Source organism: Ursus maritimus, unplaced genomic scaffold, assembly GCF_017311325.1.
Source record: "Ursus maritimus isolate PB19 unplaced genomic scaffold, ASM1731132v1 scaffold_3, whole genome shotgun sequence".
NCBI lineage: Eukaryota > Metazoa > Chordata > Mammalia > Carnivora > Ursidae > Ursus > Ursus maritimus.
The window spans coordinates 41155685-41162927 of NW_024425563.1; the positions used below are offsets into that span (position 1 = coordinate 41155685).

General features: G+C 42.2%; 1 long non-coding RNA gene across 1 annotated transcript; it reads left to right on the forward strand.

The window, feature by feature from the left end:
* Positions 1 to 347: 347 nt before the first annotated feature.
* Positions 348 to 5309, forward strand: LOC121105927. Its single transcript, XR_005838669.1, has 3 exons — positions 348 to 448; positions 5032 to 5098; positions 5193 to 5309. It is a non-coding gene; the product is annotated as an uncharacterized LOC121105927 (long non-coding RNA).
* Positions 5310 to 7243: the final 1934 nt, after the last annotated feature.

Sequence of the window (7243 nt, forward strand, 5' to 3'; positions counted from 1 at the left end):
GTTCCCGGGCCAGCAGCAGCGGCACCTGGCAGTTTGTTGGAAGTACAGCATCTTAGATCCAGCTGCAGACCTACCAAAGCAGAATCTGACTTTTGACAAGATCCCTGGATAACTCCCACGCACACTACAGTCTGAGAACACTGGTTTATGCGATAGGAATGCCACTCATGGCCTCTGCCTCCTGGCTGGGCAGAGTAGGCTCTCCACAGTGATACCTCTTGTTCTCTCTCTTTAAACACTCTTCAGTGTTCCTTCTAATCAGGCTCTACCCTTTGTCTCTAGGCTTGCATCCCTAGGTATGCCCTCTTCCTGCTATTCTGTTTCTTTGGCGTCAGGGAGGGCCCTCCGTTGCCACGGTTGAGTTGGCAATGGGTCAGCAAGAAGAGGACACTGCATTTACCTGGCTGTTATCCACGCCTAGTGGATGTCATCCCCTTCAAGTCTCTCTGTAAGTTTTCTACGAGAAAAGAGACAAATGTGTTCTATCATGGGAGAGCGAGAGATGGGAGAGAGGGGGAGGAAAGGGCCGGGAAGGGCATGGTGTGAGGGGTGGGACAAGGTGAGGAAGCCAGGAAAGCTAGGAGAGATGTTGTTGGTCGGCTCTTAAAGAATAAGTCGCAGTTACAGTCAAACAATGGGATTCTCGGGTCACCTGGCTGGCTTAGATAGGAGAGCATGTGATTCTCGATCTTTGGGTTGTAAATGTGAGCCCCACACTAGGAGTAGAGATTACTTAAAAATGAAATCTTAAAAAACAAACAAACAAACAATGGGATTCTAGTTTTTTCCCTCCCGTTGTTTTGCTATTTTTTATCCTTCATTCTTTGACTCACTCATTCAGCAGATATTCACAGAGGTGCCAGATTTGTGGCAGGCTCTGTTCCCCATGCTGAGAACACAGAGGCAGGTGAACCACACCTGAGCGTAAGGTGAGTGGAGAAACCCTTCCCTGATCAGCAGGCTGCAGAGGCCGTGCACTGGTGTGGTAGGCTTGCCATGTGCCATGACCGGCCTGGGGCCTCCCCCCTCCACCCCCGCCACGGCTGTGGTATCGGAATGCTAAGGCGACCTGTTGTATGAAAACACTCTCTATAAAGTAGATAAAGTGACTGAAGGGTCTTCTGCTTTACCAGATATTTTCCTTGGGATTAGTTTAATGAGGGGCATGCATTCCTGGATGCTCTGCACACCATCTCATTTAAGCACCACAGTCCTGTGAAATTGGTAGCAGGATGAGAAGAAAACTGGGGCTCGGAGGGCTGACACAGCATGCAAACTGCTGAGTCAGCCTCTGAACCCAGATTTTCGCTGGCCAAGGCTGCATTCCTGACCACTTAGTGAGCAGAAGACCAAAGGGCAGCTGGCAGCTAGAGGCACCACAATGGGACATTTCTGTTTTGAGTGAAAATTTTGGAACTGGATTGAATCCATGCGATGTGGAAATATTTTGCTGTCTTCTAAAGAGGAAGACCACCTAGACCCCTTCCTTCCTAGGAGTCACTCAACAAACATTGGCTGAAATGAATGGTGAGCCTGGAGACAGCTAGGATGGTGAAGGGCTTGTCTAGGCCTGGGGGGCCCAGGAACAGCAAAGTCTACACTTGAGGCTATCAGGAACACTGTGCTGGGGGCTCCACTTTATTGGTTCCTCCCCCTCTGTGCAATCCTGGGGACTGTCAAATAAATGACAAGACTAATTTTACAAGTAGACCAGAAGTCTGCAGTGGCGAGTCCAAGCTGATTGCCTATCTTATCTTGAGTCATCAGTCTCTCGTTCAGGCTTCCACAAACAACTCTGTCCTGCACTTTGGGAGCAACGGCTGATGGAGTGGGCATTTCCCAGGGCCCTGGTCTATCGTGAGTCACTGCTGAGGGGAACTTGGCCAAGCTGAGACCGTAGCCAAAGTGACAGGAAGGCTCGAGAGTCAAGATTCTGGGGGTGGCCTCTTGGTTCTGAGAAATGATGGTGCATGACTACAGTGACAATGGTGATGATAGGTGAGACACAATTTGGGCTTATCATACGCTAAGTTCTGTGTCATGCACTATTTCTGCATTATGTCATTTAACCTTGACTACCTTTTTGGGGGCATAAAGAAACTGAGGTCCAGAGAGGCTAAGTAACTTTCCTGAGCTCATACATTACTGTGTGGAAGAGATAAGACTTGAACCTCAGTGTGTTGGATTCTAGGGTTTCTTACCCTCTCATTTGGGACAGGAAATCACCTTTTTTACAAAACCAAAATCACAAAGGCTTCAACAATTAACTCCAGAAGCATTCCCTGCGTGGGGAGAGGGGAACCTGGACCCACCCTTTGCCTCTGTCTCATCTTCCCCCTTGAGATCCTCTCACCTGTTTCTTCCTGCCACCCCCATGCTGCTTAGCAACAAAGACACTGGCTGGAACTTAAATAGAGGAGAGCAGAACAGTATATAAGAAACAACGAATCAGCTAAGTGTGTATAGAACTGCACAGATTTTCCATCTTAGCAGAACTAGTTCCTCACTCCTAGGAAGCAAAGGGATGTTAAGAGACAGGGTTCCAGGACCCTACTCCACTTAAATGAGACAGATTTTACAGTGCAGCAAAGATCCTAGGTTCTGGGGCCAGGAATTCCTGGGCTACAAACCCAGACTCCATGACTTTCTGGCTCTCAGATCATGAACAGAGAACCTCAACCTTCCATGGTATTTTGCATATGAGCATAAGTAAAACAGGAATTGGGGTAGTCCTTGCTTTGTGAAGGGGAGGATTAAGTGAGACAATGTGCATGAAATGTTTTGTGGGGTGTCTGGCATAAACCTGTGCCTGATAAATCGATTCCATGATCTGTTTGCACAGCAAATACTAGCATCTATTTTATTTATTGGGCCTCAGCCTGAGATTTCATTTTAACCATCTTTTCTTTTTAAAAGATTTATTTATTTATTTGAGAGAGAGAGAGAGAGAAAGAGAGCCGGGGGCAGGGGAAGGAATGCAGAGGGAGAGGGAGAGAGAATCCCAAGCAGACTCCATGCTGAGCAAGGAGTTCAACAGGGCTTGAACTCATGACCCTGAGATCACAACCTGAGCCAAAATGAAGACTTGACTCTTAACTGACTGTGCCACCCAAGTACCCCTTAACCATCTTCTTTTAAGCTCCTGAGTAGGTGTTCTGGTGTTCTTAGAAATCTTACACATTTCTTAGGAAGTTTATTACTAACTTCTGAAGTTTTGAGTTATTTTAAATTGGATCTTTTTCATTATAACTCCTTTAAAACTTTCTCAATTTTGAAAAATTTCAAATATACTGAAAACACTTTCAAAAACAAGCATCTTAACTCAAAATGAATTGGGTAACTCCGGCCTTCTCTCCATGCAGGCACATCTGCTAGGCAAAAGGACCCCTCTATCACACCAAGGAAGTCCTTCTCCCTCTGTGATTGATTGAGGGTCAGCCCACCCACTTCCTTGTCTGGAAGACATGGCTGCTCCCTACACAGTCCTGAGCAAAATTGTTGGGTTTGTCACCCTGAAGTTCCTCATCCTCAGTGAAGACCTGGTCCTATACACACACAAACACAGGCACCTACCTTAGGCATACAAGTTGGTAATATACTAATTTCTGCCTTATATGCTTCTTTTTTAAAAATAGGGAAAAAATGAATTGGTAGCAATAAACATCAATACTGAATAGTTTTCCATTCTAGGATGCACCAATATTTACTGAGATTAAAGTACACTAACACTTTTAAATTGTTTCTGATTTGTTTGCCTTAAAAACTAATCTTTGAAGGTTGTATATATGCAACTATAATTTCCCATTCCCATTTCTCTATATAAACATAATATCTTTTGTTATATTTATGGTGTATTTCTCTATACAAAAATATTTTAATTTAATGCAGTGACATTTATCAAACTTTAAAAAATGGTTTCTGCTTTATTTTTATTTAAGAAATTCTTTTCTATAACCATGTCAAAAATTTTTTCTTTGTTTTTTTCTAGATGGTTTACTTTTGGGGTGCATGGTTGGCTCAGTTGTTTAAGTGTCCAACTATAGGTTTCAGCTCAGATCATGATCTCAGGATCCCGAGATCAAGCCCTGTGTCAGGTTCCCCACTCAGCAGCGAGTCTACTTCCCCTCTCTCTCTCCCTCTGCCCCTCTCCCTGCTTGTGCTCTCTCTCTCCCTCAAATAAATAAACACATCTTTAAATGGTTTACTTTTTGCATTTGGTTCTTTAATTCACCTAGAATTTATTTTTGTGTATTATTTAAGGTAAGGATCCAATTTCTTTTTGTATGAATAACCAACTGGCCCAGCAATATTCATTGAATAGAATATCTTTACTCCAGTGATTTATAATTACATATTTAATAGGCAATGTTTCTAGGAATTTGTGGTGGTCTGTTTATGGCTTTCTAGTATAATCCATACAAATTCCACATTGTCCTAATTGTGATGGCTTTATTATAAACCTTGATATCTCTTTACGGAAAATTCCCACACTTTCTTCTATTTCAAAAGTGCCTGGATATTCTAGGCCTGTGTCTTTATCACTTTTAGGCTCAGCTGGCATGTTATGGGGGAAAAATATCTGTATTGCGTGTGTACATATATATACATGTACATATACACACACACCCTGGTGTTTTACTTGGAATTTCATTGCATTCATTTGCTAACCTGAGAGAGAATTTACATTTCTATGATATTGATTCTTCTTGTCTGTAAAAATGACATACTTCTCCTTTTATTGGAGTTATCTTTCATGCCATCCAATAATATTTTATATTTCTTTATAGAAGATTTTCATAACTTTTATTACATTTAATTCTAGCCAACTTATAGGGGTTTTTTTGGTACAATACATTTTTCTAGTATATTTTCTAATTTGTTTCAGGCACATAGGGCTATCGTTGATTGTTGTATATTGATCCTGCATCAAGTAATTTTGTTAAAAGTTTAGTTCTAATAGTTAATCTGTAATCCTCTTCTGTTTTCTGTTTAATCTACAAATAATGGTAATTTGTCTCTTTTAATTCCTAGATCTTTAATTTTTTTCCCTGTCCTATTGCATTGGCTGGAACATTCAGTACCATGGGGACTATGAAAGGTAATAACAGGCCTCCTTGTTTGTGCCCAGATTTACAATGACAATGTCTAATGTTTCACCATCAAATATAATATTTGTTCTTGGTTTTTGACAGGTTAAGGAAGTTCTCTTTAATTCATGGTTTGCTAAGGGCTTCATACCATGGCTGTTGGATTTTATCATATGATTTTCCTGTCTTAATGGAATAAATTATATGGTTTGCTGCCACTGATTAGAAGAGTATCAGTTTATATAAAATAAGAGTTATTTGTTCCTTGTAAGTTTTGTAAAACTTTCTAATAACACCATCTGATGCCCTTTTGGCCAAGGAGATTTTTGTCTATTATTGTCTATTTAGTTTCTTTAAGAGTTCAGGGTATATTCAGATTTGCTATTTCTTTGTCAATTTTCTTAATTTGTATTTTCTAGAAAGTAGAGGACTTCATTTAACTTTCTTTTAAGACTTTTAAAGATTTTGAAAGTCTCCACTCTTTCTGTAGTTATGGCCCCCTTTTCCCTCCTACATCTGTTTAGTTGTCCATTTATTGTTTAAGCTTGTTTGAGTTGGGTTTTATACAGCTTGAAACTAAAGGTATCTAACTGACAGAAGGAAAGAAATAGGAAAATATCACGTACATCGGTACTGCAGCAGTTGACTCAGAACTTTTTCCATGCCACCATGACTTCTTTCATGCTCCCCTTTGCTCTTTATCTATTGTCCTTCAAGATGGGACTAAGCAGTAAATCCTCCAGGAAGCCTTCCTTGATGGTTGCCACCCCTGGTGAGCCTGGATGTTTTCCTTATGCTTTCCTCTGTGAAAGTATTCATCAATCTGAATAGAAATGGTCACTTCTCCCATTAAATTGAATGCTCATCCCCGGCAAGGAAATCCTATTTATCACCATATCCTCAGAGGAAGGCAAGTGTGTGACACATAATTAGCACTCAACAAATACTTTCTGATCAAAGTTATAAACAGAGCAGTGTGACATACATCAGGAAGAGTAAACTGAGACCAGAGGTGCTCCAGAGAGAGCACTTTGCATCTCTAAGAGACATGTCTCTTAGAGATGAAAGTGTGTGCTTTGCATGTGCTCTCAGAGAGAGAACACATCATTCTCAAGCTATAAATATACAGCAGCCCCTCACCGACTTGGCGAGGCAGCTTTCCCTTTGCCAGTCTCTTACCTCCTCCTCTGTGACTCTCTGGCTGATGCTGGGAAGTGGCAGACTGCCTCATGGCAACAAGTCCTTGGCTGGCACAGCCTGGATGGCCTCTTCTTACTCCAGTTTTTAACCCCAACACACTCCCCTCCCCTTTCTCTTTCCTACCCCCATCTCTGCCAAGAAGCAGAGAAATAAGGGAAACAGTGGAAAGGGCTGGGCTTTGGAGCCAAATAGCCTTAGGTTTACGTCTTCTTTTATCCCTTTTAGACCATGCAATCCGGGGCAATTTGCTTCTCCTCTCTCACCTTGGTCTCTTCCTTTGTAATATTAATAGTCAGCTCCCAGATTTGTGAAATTCCTGCCTCATAGTAAATGCTCCACAACTTAACTATGCAACATTTCAAGACCCTCTGATGTTCTAAACTAAAAGTATTTCCCCCTTTGTCCCCCATCTCCAGTACCAAGATTTGGACATCTGAGTGCCTAGGAAGCTACGTGCACCCACTCCTGAGCCCCCTAGAGTTGGCAACTGTATTCGGCAGTGGGATACTGATCTCTGTCGTTCAGGGCCATTGTTCATTCTGTTCTTTGAGCCTCCCTGCACAATCTTATCTGCTGTTTCTCTCCCTCTGTGTGTGTGTCTCTTTCATTTTCTTTCTCCCTTTCTCCCTGTCTCTTTTTCTTTCTACTAGGTGGAGGAGGTCCCTGGTAGGAATGTCCCACAGCAATTTCATGGTACACTTAATCCTTTCGCTGTTTTCTAGCCCTTAAAGGGCAGAAAGCCAGGTGCTCCCCTTGCTCTTCATGGGTAACTTGATTATAAGAATTAAAAGGCTTTGATTACATTATTAATTTTGAAGCTGTGTGCCTCTCACCCAGTAAGGATCCAGGAGAGCCTCAGATGCAGATGGTCTGTGGACACTCTACCTCTGGGACAGTCACACATCAGATAATCCTTAGAACTCCTCGCCTATTTGCCTGGCACATTTTCGGGACCC